We start from the raw sequence: 24517 nt of genomic DNA, 5'->3' as shown, positions 1-24517 counted from the left end.
GCACTAAATATATCTGCATCTGGGGAGGGGAACTTTGGCAGGCATTATTTCCCTTGGGACAGTGGACCCGACATTTGCTGCATCTCTGGGAGGAAACAGCTAGTACTAGTATTTGATTGTTAACTGCTTCCAAGGTAAAGGGAGGAAATAAGGATGAGGAGTATGACAATGAAAATATTTGCTCATGTTTGCTCATATCTAAATAAAACCTTTGTGTTATGTCAGTAGGAATATAGTTGAGTCAGGTTTTTTGAATGTACTGGAAGGAATCAATAACATTTCAGCATTTTTTTTTCCTTTCTCTATTCCTGCCAAATGGACTTGGATTTGAATTCTTCATTGAATCTATTGTAGGGACAATACAAATTTGGATAACAGAAACTTATTTCTTTAAAAATTCCTGGCAAAATCTGATTATTTTGTAGTACAAATCTAAAATAAAAAATGTGGTACTGTAAATAGACTATACAACTCAAATCTCTTATGAACGGTGTTTTTACTTTTCACCTGATCAGAGTGCACTTAAGTGTCATTAATTTTGACTTAATAGAATCTGTTAAACATATATTTAAAAATGTGTTTTATTAAGCATCTAAATGTGAAATTAACATTGTATTTTCAGGTGTAACTTAAAATCAGTTACTGTCTTCAGAAGTGAAAATTAGAAAGGTCAAATTAGGCTTTTCTTTGTAAAGTAAGGAAATAGTTTATGTAACAACAATAAAACCAATTAGGCAGAACTTACTTTTGCAAATTATTGTGATACAGACAGCAATACTAAAATCTGCAGTAACAGAAGAATGACGTTCAGAGTTGCTTTCAATTCATAAACCTAAAGCTAGGAGTAATTACAAAATATAGACTACAAGTTCTAAAGTGGTGAATCAGGGTAACTTAGTGTTGCATCACAGTACTCTCTGCGTAATTGATGGCAACACTTATGGCAGAGAAAATGTCTGATGAACTTGTGAACTTGAAATGAGGAAAAGAACAACACACCTGATGGTTTAATGGGACATCCTATCTTTATTTTTGAATACTGTTCATTTATCTTTTTTTTTCAATTTTTTTTCCTTCTTCTCCCCTTTGTTTGGGTAGGTAACGTTCTGGTATGGCTCATTGCTGTGGTAGACTCCCTGTGGACAAAGCATTAAAAGAGTATTCCAGATAATTTGCATGAAGTGTTTTGAGACTGCACACGGAGAAGTTTATTAGGTTAAGCTTTGCAGTTACGTTGGGTGGTCCTCAAACATGAAGCATGTGACATTGAATGCCTAATAAAGAGTCTATTTTTACAATTTCCTTGAAAAAAAAAAAGATTGAAATATATTTGAATAATCAGTTAGGTAATACAATGTTTAGCTTAGGTTGAATCACAGCATACTTATTGCTTTATTAGTTTGGAGCGTACTCTCTATTGTTTGAGTTTTGGATTTCTAGAAATCTAGGATTTCTCCTGGCAATACTTCAGTATCTTTATGAAAAATGACTTGACACATACCTATTCTTTATGTGATTATTACTTTCTACTATGGGAAATGAGTTGAGTCAAATCCTGGCAATTAAGCTGGGTACATATTATATTTGATCATATATGTATGTATGATCTTGATCGTAATTATTGATATAGAAGAATGTTAAACCAGACCAGCCTAATTCAAAAGAAACATCAGGGGACTTCAAAAAAGGCTTAGTGCTGTGAAGACAGTTGCATCTTAAAAGTTGATAGAATAAAGTTGCATATGTCAGCAGTAATGTGTTTTATTATGCAATTGTTCTGTTATTCAGATCAGATAATGGCCTGATGAAATATATAAGCAGTCTGCAGGGAATGAATGATTAATTCCTCTAACGTGTGCTTACTGTAGGAATTCTTACTAATAAACTCTTCCATACCCGCATTAGCTTACACCTGATAAAGTCAGAAAACATTGTCTATTTAATATTAATCATATAGTATACAAGTGTACTACCATACTTTGTGATGATAACCTGTGATGGAAAAATGATGACAGGCTATTTTTAGCTGTTTAAGTAAAACCATATGTAGAAACTGACAATATACAAACAAATATGATGCTTGATTGCTGAAGTATTTTGAAATAGAGGATACATTAAACAGTAAATAATATATGGATTTTTTTTATCAGCTTGGTTTGTGTCTTATTAACTTACGTAACATTAATAACTCTTACATGTGTGTATGCTAATTCTCCAGGTTCCAAATACTATAAAAAGTTGGAGAAACAAAGACATCATTGGCTACATTGGGAAACAGGCCAGTGGAGGGTTTTTGGGAAAGGTTACTGATACTTTTTATCAGTCTAAAGCTTGCTTAATGTGAAAACAGATTGGTACCTGAAGCCCACATACTTAGAGTAAGCCTAATTGATTGAGTATCACTTTGAAGACCTTGTAAGCAGCAAAATGTTCTTGGCAGCAAATACAAAATTAACAGTGACATTTATGCAGATGATCTACAATTTAGGGTTGGGCTTTTAAATCCTATTCATGGAAAGTAATTTTTTTCTTTTATCAGGAGTCTCAGGGATTTTAAGGAAAATTACTGTGAAGAATATTCAGGCCATTCTTAAAAAAAAAAAAGAAAAAAGAAAAAGAAAAGAAACCAAAAAAAATAATTACTCCCAAGCCCTCCACTTTGAAAGTATTTCTGCGCTGGGGAATACCTTTATGCATGTTTTCTGTTTTTTACCTCACGTATGTTATCAAATCACTAATATAAAGAGTTTTGTAAAGACTATTTATGTTTCTTTCCATTCCTCTAGCCTTAGAGTTTTGCTTCTATAAGCTTAATAGAAACTTTGATAAAGTCAGCATGGTGGGTTTTTTTTTTTTAATGCCACAGTGATAACTGATTGAGGATGATAAAGTCATAGGGTAATGATCACGTCATAGTTGAACAAGGAGTTCATTTGATCCATAATTTTTTGGACATAATATTTGATTCCAGTGGAAAATATTTAAGAGCAAACAGAAAGATTTAAAATTCTAGTAGGGCATAAGCAGAGGCATGGATGTACTAATCCTCAAACAAGAATTAAATCTACTTAATAAAAAAGACTAGGAGAACATACACACATACACACACACACACACACACACACATTTAGATAAGAAATAATGTTTTTTTCTTTTTTTGGAATTCTTAATGATATTAGATGCTGCCTAATTTCAGTTTATCTGTTCTCGTAGCTTCTCTAATGTATAAAACAATAATAGAAAAGCTAGCAATAAATGGAAAATTACGGAGAAATTACTACTTTTATAATCAGTATGAGGACTGAATGATGCATCTATTTTCATTTGTTGTTGATAGTGGCAGAATGTGTGCCATTTCTCTTGTATTTCTATTCTATTAAATATAACTTGTTATGTGAAAATTACTGTGCCTGGCATCTAATTTTTTTATGCTCTGTGTTATCTTTACTGTCAGTCAGGTTATCACTTGTAAAAACTAGATTTTGTGTCAATACATAAGTCTAAACTCCAGTTGAGTTTAATAAAATTTTTAACTGAATAGGGACTGCAGAATCTGGTTTATAAAATCAATGTTACAAAATTTCTGTCAGCAGAACTATAAAATTTATCAACATCCAAATATGTTTTAAGTTTATGCTGAATACAGGCATGCCTTTAAATTTCTTTAAAGTCCTCTGAAACACTGTTAGCCTTTCTAGATTATGCACTGACATTGTGCAGAAATGTAAAATTAAGGATTTACAGATGTATTTGTGGAAAGAGATTTCTTAACGTATATGTTTGCAATATGAAGAAAGCTCAGAATAGTTTGATGATTTTTCATAAGAGTGCTGTGCAGAATTTGTTCCAGCTGTGAGAAGCATGAGCTCATTTTCTCATGAGTTAAAAGAAACATATTTATGATAGGCCCAGTCCTCTGCAACACTGGCGCTAGAAAAATATTCTCAGTGGCAGGAAGTCCAGTGCTTAATTCTCATCTTGGCGTGAAAGGCTGGAAGTGTATTTAAGTCCCTCCCCCCTTTTTTGTACGTTTAATGAAAGCTTTTCAAAAGGTAAGGTGGACATTTTAGTGCATATGGTGCATTTGGGTCTTCCTGAATTTGAGAAATGAGAGCTGTCCTCGATGGCTGTCAAGACATTACTCTTCCTCCAAGCTACAGCTCTTTATTTGGTTTTAGATTACCTATCTCATTTGCAAAACATCTTTGACACTTTCCAGTAGTGGAATGTTAAATGCTTGTGCTTTGTGTCCCAGTGGAAAGACGATAGGGTGAGGGAGTTGTTTCAGCAAGGCTGCTTACCTAATCTGTAAACGCAAGGACTCATGGTTTATGGGCTGTGGGGCTACTCGGTAGTTTTAGTTTTTACTTAAACGGTATGAGTAAGACAAACTTTCATATTTCCAGAGTGACCATGAAACCTTCAGGCTGGTGAGCCTCTTATAGGTGACAGAACAATTACCTTATGATGATTGATTTGAGGTGAGCCACCTGAATAAAGGTCCTCTGGTGGCAGCAGATTGGAAGTGTTCACCAGCCAGTCCTTTGGGAGCTGTAATTCTCAGGGTTACTGCAGCAGGAGTAACTGCATAAGAACAATTGCATCTACTCTAGTCTGAAAGTAAAGTGATTTTTAGACTCTCAAGCAGCATTTTAACAGCCAATGTGGGAGTATGTCAGGCAAAGTAACTTTGCTGTAGCTTTGACACATTCTCTTTCTCTTACACCTGGAAAATGTATACTTCCTTGCAGTGCAACACACACACACATATTTTTATATATATATTTATATATATACACGTATGTATGTATATACAGTCTGAGCAGGCCCTGTGCTACATAGGGCAGTATGTAAAGTAGTTCACATTCAGCTCTGTATTCTCCTCATTCTTTTACACGAAAGTGATCTTTTTCTGTCTTTAGGAAAAAAGTAGTCCTCCTCATTATGATTGGATTAAACATCTTATTAAATTAAAGTCTAATGATTTTATTATTATTATTAATAATAGTAGGAGCTATATAAGAGTATTTCTCAGATAGTTTTTTTTTTTTGATTCTACCCTGAAAGGATTATTTTGATAGACTTATTTTAACCTTAAGTCTATTCCTGTATTCAACTTCTGATAAACTACAACATACAGTGTATACCTTCATATAAGTACAAGGGAGAACGATAATATAACTCTTATTTGGGTGACTATAAAATTGCCAGCAGTAACAAAAGAGAAACCACAATGATGCCTGATCTGCTGGAGCACTTGAGTAGTGGGACATAAGTATAACCATCACATCAAGTACTGTCTTCTTTAAAATCACAAGAGAAATTCCAACAAAAAGGGTATTTGACTCAATCTTAAAACATTTTTTCTTGCATTGAAAATAAGATGCTACAATATGATATCAGGAAGAGGTCAATGGCAACATCATTCTTCAATGGAAAGGGCTCGAAGAAGAAAATAAATATAAGCCATTCTCATCTGCATGGGTTGCTTTCCTTGTCTTATTGCAACCATGAAGTTGCCAGGTGGCATCCTCAGACTTCTTCAGAGAGCCAGAAACACATAAGGAGCACTATCTTCACCAGAAATCAGGACAGGGTCGCCAAATTACAGCTGATGCTTTCTCTTCATTTAGGTTTTCCTTTTGGAAGTGTGTGGGTTTTTGGCTGTTAATTACTGCGGCTTTTGACCAGAAGAGAAATATAATATCATGCTCATGCATTAGTAGAAATTTAAACCAACTTTTTAACTGGCTGTATAGCTTGGATGTTAGAGTTTATAATAAAAGAAGTCAAATCATTTGAGTACTGTGAAATTCCTGTGATTGGAGAAAGCGTACTAGAAGAGGTTTGATTAACATTAAGCTGTTCATCCTGAAATATTCTACATATGCTAGTAGAAATATTTGGTAGATGTGCAAAACCAACAAACAAACAAAAAAACTCTTTAGGAAGAAATACTTATCTACTCTAAATTCAATAAGATACTACAAATAAACTGCAATATGACTTGTGGGAATACTGCACTTACAAATATTCCTAATGAAAAGTTTTTTTTTTAATCCATCATTAATCCTAATGCCAACAAAAGGAAATTCTCCCAGCAAAATGTAACATTAATTTCAATTTCAACAGTGGTAGATCTAGGCTGGCATCAATAACATGTGAAGTAGAGTGTTAAAAAAAAAAAAAAGATACATTACAGAAATGAAAACCTGTGTTCTCCTTTGGATAAGTTGGCCCCTTCTTCACTTTTAAGCCCAGTTATTTGTCCAATCTGTTCTTTCTCTATATGAATACAAAGAATTTAATAATTCTGCTTTTACACAACTTACAAGTCTCACTTTTCAATTTGTTGGGAATGCAAGGCTTGAAAAGCTACACAAATGCATTCACCTGTTTTTGTTGTAGCATAGGCTGTGAAATGGGCCATGTAGTTGACCTGATACCTTTTTCTCACTGTGAACCAGCATCTTATGATAGTTCAGGTGAAAATAACCTCGGTGAAGCTCAGTCCAGCTCATGAGGTTGGAGATTCTTTTGCCAAATTCCTCAGCTAGGACATGTACAATGGGCTGTAAAGCTTCAAAAGCAACCAAAAAGTGTGTGTAGGTCACCAAACACAGGTAGCCATGCACTGATTACCTTTCGTCTATATCCGTGATGTGGTCTTCTGCAAAACCCATTTGTTCAGTGACAAGTAAGAAATGGATCAGAAGTGTATGTCAGCAGTGTTTTCTCTGTGGAATTACAGAGAACTAATTTGGAGGCAGACTCAAATTGTTTTCTTCTGTACTTTTTGGAACAAAGTGCAGCAGGCTTCCTATGCAGTTTGTTGTTGAGTATTCACTTAAGGATACAACTTGGTGCACAAGCCAGGTTCCTTACAGGATGGCATTGTATGGAATGAAGTGATCAGGAAGCGTGTTTCTTTTTGCTATGCAGTCTGGAAAAAAAAAAAATCTATATTCAAATCATTTTCTGATCAACTTCCATGTAAGTGGAAGTCCGTAAGGTGCACTACTAACTTAAACATCAGAATGCAAGATTTTGCTCATTTTAAAATCTTTCCTTTGAGTACCTACAATAGATTACTTGTTTGTAGGACTCCTTACCACTTTCTCCTAAAAATTATAAAAAAGAGAAAGGAACTCTGCAGGTAAATGTCAGGTGTGTGCTAGTACAGGATGAAAGATAAAGGATTAACTGATAATGTTCCAGGGTAGATGAAATGCAATGGAATTAATAGGGTAGAGGTTTATGAACTTTGGAAGGAATGAGGCATACCAATATCTCTGAACAAAATTCAAGAGCTGTTATATCCTATCCGCTCCTCCCACCCCGAGCTCCTCGAGGTGTTGGTTAGTTTGAGGACTTAGAAGGGTGGAGAATGAAAGCCTGCATCTTAACCTGTTCAATGTCTTGTTGATGTTATTAATCATCGGTGTTGAACAAATAAGATAAGGTGTGAAATGTGACATTTATTTCAATGTTTTTTGGTTACTTAAAAAAGATTTTGTAAAAATACTGCAATGCATATTCAACTGTATCTTTAAAAAAAATTACTGAAGATAACTGAGGAGGAAGGCAGGGAAAATGAGTGTAGAAAATGAGGAAGTAATGACACTGGAGAGAAATCCTCAGCAAGAAAAGAAGTTCCGTTATTGAGGTCTTTAGTGCAGTGTTAAATTATGATACTTTTCTTACTCATTGTGGGTGAGATTCGACTGCCCAAACATAGGCACTTTATGCCATTTAAGATGCCATAAGGTATCTGCTCAACCTCAGGCTGGTAGCAGAAGGATCTGGGATTCTCTTCTGTCATACCTGCAGCTCCATGCAGATATATCAGAAAACCAAGAACATAAAAAATGACACATTTATTTGTGTTTAGGCACAGAAACTGTACATGTCTGTTTTCTCATGTTGTGTCTAGAACTTTACCTTTTCGCTTGCTGTTCCAAAAGGCATATTTTTTTTTTATGTTATGCTAATTATATCTGAAACTAACGGAGAGAGCTCGCTTAATCAACACTTGTGCTTAACTGTCAGCATAATTTTGTTAATTAGGTTTTAGAGGCATCCTAGAGATCCTATCACAGTATGCGTTTGCTCGTATGCATCTGTGTGATGAAATGACATCATCCTTGTTCTCATATTCTGAAACAAGCTCATTTGTTTTGTCTTTTTTCCTTTCATAGATTATACACAGATTCTTGAAGTCCAAACGGTTATGCTTCTAATTGTACACAACCTGCAGAATCAAGCCGTGGGTTTTCCTCCTGCCCTAGCAGTATCCTGGTGCCTCAGAGGCAGGGCACCAGGGCACTGCAAAGCTGATGAATTGTTTAAACTCACACTATTATTCCCTTATTTGCTGCTTTGGTCGGTCACGTTTTTCTATTTATTGGAAAGGTGGACCTAAAGATTCATGCAATATAATTATGCTGAGATGAGATGTGTTTTTTTGTTTATTTGTTTTTATGTTGTTGACATCTTGACCATTATGCAACTGTTAAAGATTACTGGCAACAATGTTTTCTTCTGAGGTCAGTCCTATTGATTTTGGAGCATAAGCAGAACTGATGTGATAAATCTTGTGGTAATAATTCTATTCAGATTTAATTTTTAAACTTTTTTTTTTCCCTGAAGCAAATGAGGTTAAGATACATGAATATGCATTTGCTGTGGTTATTTGGATATTATAATTAAATGATCACTGCATAAGATACCCTAAGTGTTCTGCTTGATAAGGAGTATTGGGAATAGTGTGCACCAGGGACTGCTCCTACAGATGGAGGTCTCTGTCTGAAACTTGTCCGTCAGGGTTTAGAAAGGTAAGAGAATAGCCTCTGTTTGCGGCCCATACATTTTTAAATGATAATAAACAGAAGATGAACTGATCTTCAAAAGTTATTGTAAAGATCATAAGGAGTATAGAAAGTTCATAAGCAGAAAAAAAGTCCAAGGAAACCTTCATAACCTTAATCCATATAATTTCACCTCATCTTGTCACCATGCGTGGTGACCTCAGGTGTTATTCCATCCCTGTAGGGGTTTATCCCAGCCTCTGTAAGCTTTCACATCTGTTTGCAATGTTAACACTGATGTGAGAACACTTCACCTAAATTTCTTTGAATGAGAAGTATTATGTGACTGGTTATGACTTCTGACTGGTTATGAGTTCTACTCCTTGTTTTTTGGTGTGTTGTGTTTCTGTTTTGGTACACATGTGGGAACATCTGGTGATTGTAGAGTCTCATCATGTCTATTGTATTCTGTTTGAACTGCTACATGGACATTTGAACTTATTGCAAAGTACAGTATCACTTTCATCCTCTCATTCTGTAACACTGTTTTTGTTAGTACCTTTTGAATACCTATGTCAGTGAGAAAAGGCAATAATTCATCATTATGTATGTGGTAGAACTGTGAAATCCATAATGCTGAGTGAGGAAGTTTGTTCTTAATGACACCATCTAACTGTATAACATTATTCTGCTGATTAAAAATAGGAAAAGTGAATGTCTGTGTTGATTAGTACACAGACTCTTGGTCGAAAGCTTTTTGTACATTGGTTTATGCAGAAGAAGTATGAGTTGAGGAGAGGAACAGGCAGCACTGTACAGCTTGGGTTAAGGTGAAGATGGGTGCACACTTTACTTCTGCCCTCAGATAGAATTTTCTAAACAAAAATTTGGTCCACCATGTGGGCTTGCATCTGGACTTTATGCTGTCCATCTTTACCAGAGGACAGCTATAAAAGCACCTATAGCAATCAGGAACAAGTAGACAGAGAAACTAGAGATGATTTAAAATCCCGTATCCCTTTAGCCTTTGAGAAATGGGAGGCTGCTCATGTTTTAGAGGCAAGCCTGTGCCCTCTCCCACCATGACAGCCCCAGTGCAGTGAAATGAAAAGAGTCTGTGCTGGGAGCTGGTTGAGAACTTCGACCAAAAATGTCTTTTTCCTATGTAAATTTTGAAATATGATGACCATTTGACTAAAACTGTCTGGAACAAGTCAGAAAAAGAAGGATAAGTCAGTGAGAACTTGTAAAAGCTACCTTGCTGTGTGTGGTTGTCTTGCCTTCAATTAAAGTTGGCAATGATGTTGGAAGGTGCTCAGAAAGATTTCTTCTCTTGAACTTTCTCCCTTGACTGGTTGCTTGAGAAGAACAAACCAGTTAAAGAATTAAGTATCAGGTGTGTGTGGAGGGGGGGATTTTTCCAGAGCCTGTATTTAAAATGAGTGTAAATCTTTCTCAACATCCTTTTACAGAAATGCTTTTCATATATATTTGATATGTATATATATATATATATATACACACACATACACATATGCACACACATATACATGCACATAAATAATTAGACGCACCTGCACACATTCACACATGCACACACACACACAGAGCGTTCATTCTGTTTGTAAAGCATACTTTTGATTCAATGTTTGAATAGAAAAAAAACCCCTGACATGTAGGTGTAATTTGATTTTTATTCAGTGAAGCCCTGTAGGAATGAAAAGTGGTAAAATCTGAAAACAAGGTGTTTAAACAGTTTTGTAAGTGTCTATTCCTTGTAATGGAAGAAAAAAATTCCATCTTTCAAGTATGACAGATGTGTTCAGATGTTACTGGAACAGGACCTGAAGTGTTAATTGGATTATATTTCCATCAGTCCCATAATGCGTCTCTTTTAATCCCTGCAGCCCTTTACTTGCCCACGAAGGGACTACTGTATATTTTCAGCTGTAAATGAGAAAACAGAAGTGGTAGGGAGTGCCAGGTTGGGCAGTTTTATGAAGCAAACATATCCACTAGGGAACAGCGTGGAACTGCTAAACTGTTAAACTGTTCTAACAAGGATCCGTTTGTGTCTTACATCAGTAAAGATTTCACAGAGAAAGCAGTGGACAGGAACGTGAAGGAAGGGACACTTTTTTCCCCCCTTCTCTTGGGATCAGAAATCAAATCTTTGTCTCTCTCTCTCTCTCTCTCTCTCTCTCTCTCTTTTAACATGGTGGTTTCAGCATGTGTGAATTTTTATTACTGTTGTTGTTTGATTTTTTCCCCCTTTTTACCAATTTTGTCATTTATTCTAAAATCTTGACTGATTATAACTGTGCAGATCAATATAGATGGTCAATATCCCAGTGGACACAAGCAAATCTTATCCCCAAAACACTCTGAAAAAAAGAAATTATTCTAAGGTACACCATGAGAAAATTCATAGAGGAGAAACAAAATAATTATTTTCCCCAAAATATTAAATTGGAGTTTTAATTCAACTACATATCTGTTCTATAATAACCCTTGTAAAGTGAGATATAATTATCCTTGCTACTTACTCTGGGGAGATTGTTTGGAAACACCATTCATCTTATTAGAGTCTTAGAAACAGTGAAAGCACAGAGGAAATCTCCACAGTTTCCGTGATGCATAATCCAAACTGAAACTATTCTAGTCTTTAGAGAAAGTTTCTATTATATTAATGATTAATTAGTTACATTTCAGCTTCTCATGGTGATCAGTAGCTATTTTTTGCATGACAAGAGCTAAAATGATATTTACATATGCTTTCCAGGAAAGACTGACACATAGCCCACATTTCTGTATTTGTTAGCTGTGTAATCATCAAATTTCAAGAAGGGGTAACTAAAACAGCAAGTGTGCAACAGAAACATTCATGTCATTATTAAGTGTAGCAGTGTGAACTAAGCAATTCTTTTCTTTGTGTTACATTCAGCAAATAGTGGCAGTGGAGAGCATACATATTATTATACAAAATAAGATGAGCCGACAATACCCAGATAAGTTAATGTTGCACATGTAAGTCTGAATATCCAAAAAAGAGGCTAGGCTCCATGTCAATCACAGGACAGATAGGACCAGCCAGCATTGCTAGTGCCTAGTTAGTGCACTACTAGCAAGGATACTTTTTCACACACATTCTTTTATACCAGTTCATCGGCAGCTAGAAAACAAAGTTGTCAGTTAAAGCTAACTTAGCTTTGAGTGAGTGATCACCTCTTTTTTTCATAAGGGTACATAGTGCATATATCAACGGAAATCTCTAAACTGATCTCAAAACAGCATGCAAACACTTAGGGTGTCCTCCTTCAGATTGCAGGCAGAGTGAGAGAGAGAGAAAGAGAAACAAGAAAACCCGAACCTAAAGAGAAAGCCCACAAGAAGTTGGATATTGTGAAAATAACAGCAAAATCTGCAGAATATCACAGTAATAACCATTCAAAACATTAAAAAATAAAATCAATCACTTTTTATCATCCCTGAAGATGACAGGCAGGCAGTATGGTCACGGGTATGTACTAAATTGCTAACTGCTTTGTTTGCTGTCAGCACCTCTGATTACTCCAAACCCTGTTGCCTGGCCCACTAATGAAGACTTAGTTATTTGACTGTTTGTCTTATGAAAAAGGCTAGTGTTGTTAATTAAACAAAAGTATATTAAAGTTTACATTGATAAGATTTATAAAAGTTTATGAGATAAATAATCTTACAGAAACTTACGCAATCATGTGGAGCATCTATATGTGATCTGAGGTGCTGCAGAGCAGATAATATCCTACATATACATTACAATAATGTGGTAACTTTAGATAAAGTTTTGAATTTAATTTTAATGTTTCTAAGGTATTACGTCTTTTGGGTTTTAATGGAATATTAAGATGACATTGCTTACCATTTCATTTAAAATTATTTAAACAGTAAGAGGAAGATTTTAATGTAAAATATTTTAATCTGCAAATACTTGTTGCAACTACCGTAGAAATACTGTTTTATTGAATGAAGGAATTGACCAATCTGATAGCCTTCTATGACGGAATGACTGGCTGAGTAGATGAGGGCAGAGCAGTGGATGTTGTCTTTCTGGACTTGAGCAAGGCTTTTGACACTGTCTCCCATCACATCCTCCTAGGTAAGCTCAGGAAGTGTGGGCTAGATGAGTGGACAGTGAGGTGGCTTGAGAACTGGCTGGATGGCCGAGCTCAGAGGGTTGTGGTGAATGGCGCAGAGTCTAGTTGGAGGTGTGTAGCTAGCGGTGTCCCCCAGGGGTCAGTCCTGGCTCCAGTCTTGTTCAACGTACTCATCCATGACCTGGAGGAAGGGACAGAGTGCACCCTCAGCAAGTTGGCTGATGATACTAAAGCGGGGGGAGTGGCTGACACACCAGGCAGCTGTGCTGCCATTCAGAGGAACCTGGACAGGCTGGAGAGGTGGGCGGAGAGGAACCTCATGGAGTTCAACAAAGGCAAGTGCAGGGTCCCTGCCCCTGGGGAGGAATAACTCCATGCCCCAGTACAGGCTGGGGGTTGACCTGCTGGAAAGTAGCTCTGCCGAGAAGGACCTGGGAGTGCTGGTGGACAACAAGTTAACCATGAGCCAGCAGTGTGCCCTTGTGGCCAAGAAGGCCAATGGGATCCTGGGCTGCATTAGGCGGAGTGTTGCCAGCAGGTGGAGGGAGGTGATCCTGCCCCTCTCCTCAGCCCTGGGGAGGCCTCACCTGGAGTACTGTGTCCACTTCTGGGCTCCCCAGTACAAGAGAGACATGGCACTCCTGGAGAGAGTCCAGCGGAGGGCTACCAAGATGATTAGAGGGCTGGAGCACCTCTCCTCTGAAGAAAGACTGCAAGAGCTGGGCCTGTTCAGCCTGGAGAAGAGAAGACTGAGAGGCGATCTCATCAACGTGTACAAGTATCTGAAGGGGGAGTGTCAAGAGGATGAGGCCAGCCTCTTCTCGTTGGTGCCCAGCAACAGGACAAGAGGCAATGGGCAGAAACTGAACCCCAGGCAGTTCCATCTGAACCTGAGAAAAAACTTCTTCACTGTGAGGGTGACAGAGCATTGGAACAGGTTGCCCAGAGAGGTGGTGGAGTCTCCTTCGCTGGAGATATTCAAAACCCGTCTGGCTGTGATCCTGGGCAATATGCTCTAGAGGACCCTGCTTGAGCAGGGAGGTTGGACTAGATGATCTCCAGAGGTCCCTTCCAACCTAAACGATTCTGTGATTCTGTAATAAAGGTACGTTAAAATGCATGGGTTCTCAGAGGTTTGTATGCGTATAAGAATGATATTCTTACATTCAGAGGGAAAAAAAAGCTATCCCAAGATTTATTCATCATTTCTTTCTTCATTCAAAATCGTAAATAGTACAAGAAATGTCACCCATTTCCAGAACTGGTATCCTCTGCTGTCTTTTGGGTTTGTTTAATCCATTCAACTGGAAATCTATAAACATTATGAAACTGTCATAAAGTATGACCTAATTTATGATTCATTAATTTTTATTTTAAGTTACCGCTATTATCTGAAAAATCTTAGAAGTGTAAAAATAAAAATATTGTGAACTGGATCAGAATGGGAGGAGACTGTATGAAGAAAAGTCCACATATTCTACTCTCACTGCTTTCACATATTTTTAGTTTTGGTACTGCAAATAAGCATGCATGAGGATATCTTTACTCTAAATATGAGGTAAGAATCACATAAATAATGAAATAATGAATAATAATAAATACCTACATAGGTATTCTGGTTTTGAATCTTTATCCAATCCACTTACTGCCTTCAGACAGGAGCAGCAAAGGCTACAGAAAAAGGAACATCTGCTCTTTTTAAGTATGAAAATGTGATCATAAAGCCATACAAATTTAGCCTAAGTATTCAGGTATTCATAGAAATATGTATCTAAAAATCCTTACTGGGAAAGTAACTGGATTTCAGATGTGCTAATAGATATGTTAAACCATCCCCTTCGACTCGCAAAACCACCAAGGAGGATTACCAGAAAAGGATAGAAACTACCACTGAAAGAGAATAAAGTCTTCCTTGTGCAGACTGCCTCATCAGCTCAACTCTAGGATGACCATAAAAAGAGGATAACCTTAATTATGGAAATTACTGCCAGAAACCTCTTACAGTATTTGAATAGGATAACAGTTCCTCAGACAAACTTAATTTCAGTGATAAATAGCAGTCTTAATATCTGGTCCTTTAGTCTAGCAGTTTCCTGCCTAGAAATCTGACTCAAGAAGAAAAGTAGATTTTTCAGGTAGCCAGTTAGATAGGGACACACCAATTTTTACAGTTACTTAGTCTACACTGTGAAACACTCCAGCCATTCTTCAAATGCAGACGCTGTAGGAAAAAACAGACAAACAAAACAAAAGAAACAAAACGAAACGAAACGAAACGAAACCAAACCAAACCAAACCAAAAAAAAGACTTAGCAAAGGCCTGTGATCCTTTGGACTTTATATTCAAGTAGAAATGAGGACCAATCCTTAATCCTACTGATGAAAAACTTTGAATGATTCAGTATTTGTGCAGAATGAATTAATTGGAATTAATTTAATTCTTGACAATGCAGAAGAACAAAGACTGAGGAGACTGAGAACTGACTTTATGATTTGTTTGTCAAAATAGATTAAATGTTGTTAAATGCTCTTTATTATCACTGGAATATTTATTCACTGCTTGGGGGTAAATTCTTGTTGCACGGTCGTGAGCCAGTGTCACATCAATTCTGCTGGTGTGCAATTTCATTTGAAACACAGATAATTTTTTAGATTTCTCCTAATTCCTGTATGACACCAAAGTTATGATTAGTATCTTGCAGACGGGTAGAAGCCAGGTGGACTATTGCAGAAACATGCCATGAATATAGAGCAGCTCTAAACAGAAGTTTTGGCTCTTCTGTATTTCAATTGTAGTGACTCTGAAACCTTCAAACTACTTCAGACACTTTTGTAATACAGCGCCAGTGTTCACCACATTTAATTCTAGGGCAAAGCTTCTTACTGTCTTCAAGGAAAGTAATAAGAAACTCAGTGCCTAAAAGCACAAAAACTATATCTATTGATAAAGATTCTGAATTAGGCGATATTGCATATTTAACTTAGGGTTGTTGTTGTTCTTGTTTGTTTTACTCTATTATCTCTTTATCTGGAGCATACTTATTTGGTTAGATATTATCTATTTTTTAACTTTTAATTACATTCAAAATACCTCGTTTTCAGGAAGAAAAAAGTTTTATTTAACTTTTAAAAATTGGTGACCTGTTGTTATATTAAAGTATTATACATCAATTTGTAATTAGAAACTTAGGTAACACTGGCTCTTAATTTTGGAACACAGATTATAATTCTGTTAATTTATATATGGGAATTGAGGTGTTAAATAAGATTTTACTTTCACTTGAAGTTCCTATACTAGTCTTCAAAGATAACTTTTGAAAAATATATGATGAGAACTGTAGAACATGATTCAATTGATATTTTCTTTTCCTACTGAGTTTGACATATGGTTTTAATTATAAATTATGAAAAACAGTATTATTTAAGTAATTAAACCAAGCTGTTCTATGACATTGAAAGATATATCTACACAATGTTGTTTTTTTTTTCTCTTCCTTGACAACGCAAAAGTAAAATCTTTATATATTTACCTCTTTAAAGTGCAAATGATAAAGTGAGGAATTTTTTTCTTTTAATTTGATGGTTTATTGAACATGTTTGTCAGAACAGAGTTTATTTTGACTTCAGTATGGAGATACAAAACTATTTTATCCATTACTTTCCAAGACTTTTTAAAAAGTGGGGCATTTCTGATTCCTCATTAGATGAATAATTCTGGCAGTGGTGTGACCTTGTAGCACTAAGAAATCTTCCACTCAGTGATTATGAGTTAAGTGGGTCGAGCTTAGAAGATTGTAAACCATCCATTCAGCTTAATCTCTTAGTAAAATCAGCTGTATCAAATAGCTGGTGAAAAACAGCTATTTATAATTGCAATTCCTGTATCCAGCACTTTTAAAATGAAGGCTAGTTGGAAGGAAAAAAAGTTATGTAAAATTTAGAAAAAGTTAAATATTAATGCTTTAAATATATTTGAGTGGAGTTGCTATTCTTGCCATTCAATCAATAAGCAATAGTCAATTACTGAACTATAAGCACTATTAATCCTGAACTTTATTATAATAAAGTCAGTTACAGTCATTGAAAGAGCTTGCGTTTAGAGTGCATAACGGGTGTAGTTATGAATCTGGGTGAAACGATCCATCCCATTATAGGGTACAATTTATTAGTCTGCTTGAAACAGTTCTATTTTTAATGTATCTAGGAATCATTTCATCTTAACTTTTAAACTTCTGTTATTAGAGGTTTTAATATTGTATCTTCCCAGAAATATCCTTCTCTCTGTAAATAAAGATGAAAAATATCATTCTGGATTTTGAAAACATAGACATGTGTTCTGATAATATAGTACAAGTGATTCTCACATAGAAGGATTATTTTGTATATGTTTATAAAAGCAGAGATAAATCAAATGAGCAGAAATTAGCCGTAAATAATATCAAGGGCAATATTTAAAATATTTTTCTTAATGATTATTTTCCAACTCTCCGAATTTCTTCAGAAATTTTAGAGAAAATCCTAGGTCTGAGTATGTGAATTTTAAATAAAATATCAACATTATTGTGTTATTTTCTCCAACATTTTAAGTTGTCAATGCATATTGAAAACCCATTTCTAGTTCAGTGACTTTTTCACTTTGAAAGAGAACATATTTTCATTTTGCTGCTTCTAGAATTGTGAGGTGCAGTTTCCCAGCCTCAAATGAGTAAAGTTATGCTATCTTCTATCTACTCCCCCTCCCCCCAAGACAAACGTCCATCTTAAATGAGGAGGGTAGTGGAAAGATTCTGTACTTAAGTCTCCTTTATCTTTTGCTTGTATTTAAAGATGTTGATGCAGCTAAAATTAAAGTAAAGTAATACAATACACAGCATTACTGAGAGAAATTACTTGTTTATAAAAAAGAGGTTTTTGTGAAACGTAACATGCACACTCAGATTCACTGAAAAGAGTAATGCGCTAAAAAAAAAAAGTTTGAGAATCAGGTTTAACTGCTAAAATTGTAGCCAAAAGATAATGTTCTTAATGCACTTATCATCAGCTGAAAATGACATATGAGATCACTTTTGACTTAATGACCCTCAACTGCAGTATTGATTCACAGTTGAACTACTCAGAGTAAGAGTTGCAGTTTTAGAGGTCCTTAGGATACATTCATATTACTCCTTTCATCCAAAAGAATCCTGTCATATGTTACAAACTATGAGCTTTGTCAACGTCAGTTCAAATGTATTATTATTATTATCATTATTATTATTGAAGGGAAGAAATAAGTATGCGTTGTGACGCGTTTTATGGACATTTTTTTCAGAGCATGTCCAGATCATTTTCCACTTGTTCATGTATGTATAGATATTTGAAAAGAATATAAAGAATTGCTAGCAGAATAAAAAAGCATATAAAGGCAAATGTATTTGTTTTGCAAAAAAACGGTTTTCTTTGTGTCTTGCTGCTGGAGAATACAGAATGACGTTCAGTGTAGAATTTCAGCAACTGGTTGTTTTGGAGGTAAACATTTAATAGGAAGTTATTACTATGAAAAAGTGAATGGAACCATCATAGAGTGGAAGAAACAATAAGGAATGGAGCCAACAGAGACTGTGAATTTCTATTATGAGGAGTGATTCCAGAATAATTAATTCTTTATCTTGATTCTAAAAGTTTACACAGCAAAGAAATAGACAACCAGAACTGCATAAAAATGAAATTCACACCAATCTTTATATTGAGAATGAAGTCCATGTTGGCAGTTCTTTCCAGAGAAGAATGGTTCAAAACAATGAGATTTGTGGATTCCAGTGAGGTGTGTGTGTGTGAGAGAGAGAGAGTGTGTACAGGTAAACATGAAATATCTTGCTGCATCCAACTTCTTTTCATGGAATACAATTTCCTTAAATATTAAAATATAGTTTTCTAAAAGGGTGGGCAATTTGGTTACTTACACTGGGTAAACAAGGTAGATACAGTTTGCTAAGCAAACACAGATCTGTCTGTTGGTATAGAGCCCAGTGTCTGAATAGGAAGCTTGGTAACAATATGACATTTCTGTATTATCATCATCATCATCATCATCATTAGCATTAGCATTACATGCCACCATTTGTTCCGGATTTTATCTATTCCTATCTAACAAGAACAAGAAAGAGCATAGCACAAAGGAAGTGAGAGATCATATAATCTCCACATCAAGTTAGTTCTTTGATAAGACAAGAAATAAGCAACAGGCCAGTCCAGCCTTCAGTACCCCTTACCCCATCCACCCCATTGACCAATGAAGAAGAAGAAATCAGGGAAGGTTTATTATTATTATTATTATTATTATTATTATTATTATTATTATTATTATTATTATTATTGTTGTTATTTTAAAGTTCTTTGCATGCTATGTTCATCATTGAAAGTGAACGATTTGCTCTTATTAATATCATACATTTTTATGATAAAAATACTGTTTATGAAGTTGTAATGATATTAATCTGATTTGATGTGTCAATGTTGTTCGTAATCACTGTCTTATCCACTCCATAAAATATACAAAGCTTTAAGGGTTTTTTATTTGTTTATTTTTCAGAATTTTTCCAAAGTCTTACCTCTAAACTGAGAATCATTTCAGTTATTTTTTCTGTGATGATTAAGTATGGAAAAATTGTATTTTTAATGTTGCGATGAAAAGTTCATGGAATATTCAAAGAAGAGCTTGCCATATGAATTTACCATGTGTTACATTTGTAGCCTGCAATTCTGCAGGATTTTAAATTGCTTCCTGACATATATAATTGGTCTGATATAGTTAAAGAAATATTCACCATCATTCTATCTTTTTCTTTGCTGGTTTTCTTCTTCCAGTATAAATCCATTCATAAAATGTCCATGTTTATTATTTTAATATTCAACTTTTACTGCTTTACATTTGTCAACATTAAATGTCAGTTTCTGCTTGTCAGCCTGGTTACAGTGAAAATCAGAATTCATTTATGCTTAACTTGTTGCGTGCTGAGTATGCAGTTTTCCTCTTAATTCTGTATGATCAGCAAATTTAAAAATCTAATAAAAATTTATAAAAATTAAGAAACAGCAGAAGTCTTATTGGAGATGACCCTAGTAAAACGCCACTAGATATTTCTGTGGTCAGCGCTTCTGTATGTGTATACAGCAGTTTTTTATAGTCTTAAAACACATTTCCAGACACCTTATGAAACTGGGTTAGACTGTGGAGTATGAAGAGAGCTGAATTCTAATCCTGATTTTGAACAGTTGGCTCAGTCAACCTGTTCCTGAGTTTCCCTGTTTTAAGACAGAGACACTAATACTTATCCTACCTGAAGTTATTTAGCAAGCCAAGGAAACATGCCTTTTAAAAATAATTTTCTTAAATAATAACTTAAGGAGGAGTAAGTTGTACTGAACCGTTCCCTTTTAATTTTCCTGTGTTTGTTCTGCCACGTTACCTAAATTGTTGGTTTATGTTGCCCTTATCTGTTTCGCTGCCAATATACTTCAGAAAACTTTCAGGAACATAATAACTAGAAGTCAGATATTTAGGCAATTCCCAATGAGCTATGTTGTAAAGGAGTGATAGGGTATGCAGAAACACCAAAAAACCATAACTGGAAACTACCTTTTTTCCTTTTGTTTTTGAATATCCCTGTACATACTGTAGCTTTCAGATGTTTTAATGTTGTGCTGAATTGGTAGTGATTAGCTTCTTTTTAGGCATAGGTAACTTTTATAAGCTTTTCTGCTATTCTTGTATACTTGAATATATTGGCATTATATATCCTATAAATTGGACTGGTCCTATAAAGTAGCCATGTAATTTAGACAAGGCTTATCTGAATGTATGAAACCCTGGCATCTAGGTAGATATTTAGAAAGCGCACATTTCTGTGACAGTGTTGGAGGTATGATTCCTCAATTGTAACGGATCATTTTACAAAGACATATATTGATACAGGGCATGATCTTAACCCAAACAATTTCTCCATTATAGTTGACTAGGATGCATTGCTTTATATTTCAAGGATGTGTTAGTGTGCTTGGTGCTTTAGGATTCACCCTTTTTTGTTTTAGGTACTTAGGCATAAAGTCTCAGTATGCATATTTTACATGCATATTTTTACTTTTTTCCTGTAATTTGATTCTGTAATCACTAATCCTTTGCTTTCCCCATCTCGCATTATTTTGGAGGAGAGAGTTGTATGTCACCACCTTGTGCACTCGAGGAAAATTACACTCTTGCTGCAGAATTTTTCTTCCTTAGACAGACGACAGACACCATGTCTGTCCTTAACTGTGCCACGGGGGCAAGAAGAGGCAGGTGCCTCCTCCCTAGTTCAAGGAACAAACCCATGATGTTCCACACATCCCCACCTAGTTGAATATTTGCTTAGACAAACCTCAAATCTCATACTTGTTTTTCATTGCCAATATTACGGCGTAATTATGAGATCCCAGACTAAAAATGTTTATATTGTTATTGGCAGGTTTTGAGAGGATGAAGAAGGCTGAATTTGAAAGGTAATGAGACTGAGTCCCCCAGTCTGGCCTTTGGCTGAGGGCAGCATGGACATCCTAAGCTGTATGAGATAATCTTTCATTTTAGAAGAAAGAAATAACTTGATGGGAGGACTGAGGAAGTAGGACGCTCCTGTGTTGCTTTGCAGCTGCTTGGTCTCAGTGCTTATGGTGAGACTCTATTGATAGGGATTCTTCCCTTGTGTTAGGAGCTAGCACACCGATTTATTTTTGTCCCATAACTTAGATTCAAGTGGAAGGAGAAGTGAGACTCTCCCCACTATCTCAAGATGTCTATTGTTAGTACAAAGTCTGTTCTGCATCAACACCAGAATGATTCTATCCGTGCCTAAATCCCAGTAGAGGCTGAAGTAGAAAATGTTTTAATTTGGGCTAAATTAAAAATGTTGGGTTTTTTTTACTTATTTGATTTGTACATTAAAGTAATACTAACCAATAAAGTATTGTTGCCCTCCTCCCCAGTAAGTATGAGCGTGCCCACAATTTAGAGAGCGACTAAAACTGTGGCAGTTTTAAAAATAAAATCTGGACTGTCAGAATCAGCTTCTCTGATGGAGTGGGTGTATTGATGTACAGTTTTAGTGCACAACAGAGATAGTGATGGCTAAAAAAATAATCCACAAATCATGGAAGCATGCAAAATCCATCTTCTAAATTATTGAATCAGACATACTTCCAAATGTTTGAGCCATAAAGAATCTAACCTTGATGCATCTTCTCTATAAGAACATCATGGCCGTATCTACCTCTTTTCCAAACAAGACTAGCCAGTTTGATGAGGTATAAAAAGGGAGTTGTAGTAGAGGCCTACTTGCATAGGATAGTGAGCATATTCATCTGATTATGGTATTACATTTATCGTATTAATTTGAGGCAAGTGCTTGTTTTAAGCTCCCTTAGCCACAAAGTGCAGAATTTAAAATACTACATGAAACTCCTTTTTCATTATTTAGCTTCATTAATTGTTATGAAAGGTAAAGGTGGGTAGTCCGCAGCAGCAGAGCAATTCAGTTAAGCTTCAGGTAAAAATGTGTTCCTGTACAGTCACAAAATTTACATTTAACATGTAACATACATAATGTTGGTCAAACACTTACCATAAAAACTGAGTTTCAGGGAAAGCAGGAGGGAAGTACTTGTGTTAATAAAAAATATCTGTTACATATAAAGAGGAGGTGAGGAAAAAAAAATCCAATAGGAAAAAAGAGTTCATAAAGTTGATGAAGTGCTTCATGGGAATTGTAGTGGGACACTTGAGCCCTGTTTTTCTGTAAGTCTGTGTTCTTCAGTTCAGTTTATTTCCCTGGATTCAAAAACCGTCAGATGCTCACATGAAGAACCCAAATGACTTGACTACAATATGAGATGTGGCTACAATTGCTTCCAGCATCTGTAATAACGCTCATCTCATTACTTCTATGGATGCTATAGGTGAAAGAAAAATATAGAAAAGAGGTAACTGGATGCTCTTCCAGTCTTCTGTAGATTAATAGAAAAACTGGTGGAAGATACTAATCGAAGTACTGCTACTAAGAAAAATAGACACTAGTTTTTAATCTATTTAGCCTACTAAAATTTTACTAGGTGATGTAGGGTTTTTTACATCTATCTGTCTATCTGTCTGTCTGTCTGTCTATCTATCTATCTATCTATCTATCTATCTTATCTTTGAAGTGAAATAAGAAAGATACTGTCTGGGAGCTCTGGAACATATGGACTCTCAAACCTCTGCTGTACTTGCTCTGGCACTGCCTCCATGTTTCATAGTCTTTCAGACCAGTTGTTTTCAGACATGATTTCTACAGCTTTGGTGATGATACAATTGTTTTGAAGGAAGGAGTCAGCTTGCAAGCTTTCTTTTTCCAGGGACCATGTCATATTCCTCTGATGTATTCTCTGTCCAAGAACAAGGCAAAAAATGTGACAAACTTGAAGTATTTGGGGTAATTAGAATAAGATGCCAGCCTTCAGTGAACTTACTGTAGCTTTCAAGACAGGAGCCACTGTGCTTTTTGGGTCTTGCAGTTACTTTGTTTCCATGTGGTCCATTAATTTTTAAGCACTGTATTTGGCTCCATAATTAGAAAGCTTTATTTTGATTTTTAGAAATTAGCAGTGGGGGGAGAGGTTTTGAGGAAACTGGGTAATGCATTGCCTGTTAGAAACAGCCTACAGAACTATCTTCAGGCCATCAGATGGACGATGATATGACATAGACTTTTTCAAGAATGGCCCATCAAAAAGACAGATGGAAGATTCTTAAGAAAATAAGAATAAATCCTCTAGCACTTGCAGTTACCATTGCTAAATCATTCTCATCCTTTTTTCTCGACACTAAAAATTCTTATGAGATATCATTAGACTATTACAACTTATAATGGAAAAATCAATGCAGTAAGAAAATTAAATTTTACTGAGAGCCTTTAGGCAAAATGCAATGTGAAAATGCATTTTAGGTTCCCTTGTGGTTCAGAGGAAAAGGAAGAAATGGAATCTAGGTTAGCTGTCAGTGCAGAACAGTTTTTAGAAGCCAGCAAAACAGCCTGCGAACTAAACTCTTTCTTAATGTGTTTCTTCCTTGATTACTTAATAATGTGAAAATAACCAGCTTAATCTGATCATTTGAAAGGTCAGAAGTCTCTTCTACCCTTTTTAAAAACCAGTCTTTGGTCAAAATCAATGAGTAGATTCATCTTCCCAGGAAGAGGATTTAACAGAAGGAAAACTGATTCATCTGCTAAGGTATACAGCAATGACATCTGAACCCCTGGAGAGATAGCGAGAGTGAGAGTAGCTAAAGTGGAATGAGGTGATTGTGGTGTAATCAAAAAGAAGTCGATCAAAGCTGCCAACAAGCTCTTGTGGAGAAGTGACATATATACTACATTTGGTGTACTTTGTAATCACTATGAGTGGTCACTGTCTCTTGCTGGTAGACAGATATGGCAAATACAAGCTGACACACATGGCAATTACAGATTTAAAAATTGTCATTATTATTATTGTGTTATTATTATTAAAGCAAAAACCCCAAAGTCT

General features: G+C 35.6%; 1 protein-coding gene across 36 annotated transcripts in view; it reads left to right on the top strand.

Moving 5' to 3' along the window:
• PTPRD (protein tyrosine phosphatase receptor type D) overlaps nt 1-24517 on the top strand; it is a 1218182-nt gene that overhangs the window by 2161 nt on the left and 1191504 nt on the right. The gene's annotated exons all lie outside the window — the stretch shown is intronic.

The sequence above is a fragment of the Struthio camelus genome, chromosome Z, assembly GCF_040807025.1.
Source record: "Struthio camelus isolate bStrCam1 chromosome Z, bStrCam1.hap1, whole genome shotgun sequence".
NCBI lineage: Eukaryota > Metazoa > Chordata > Aves > Struthioniformes > Struthionidae > Struthio > Struthio camelus.
Note: the sequence above shows the minus strand (reverse complement) of the source record. Positions and strands in the feature narration are given on the sequence as shown.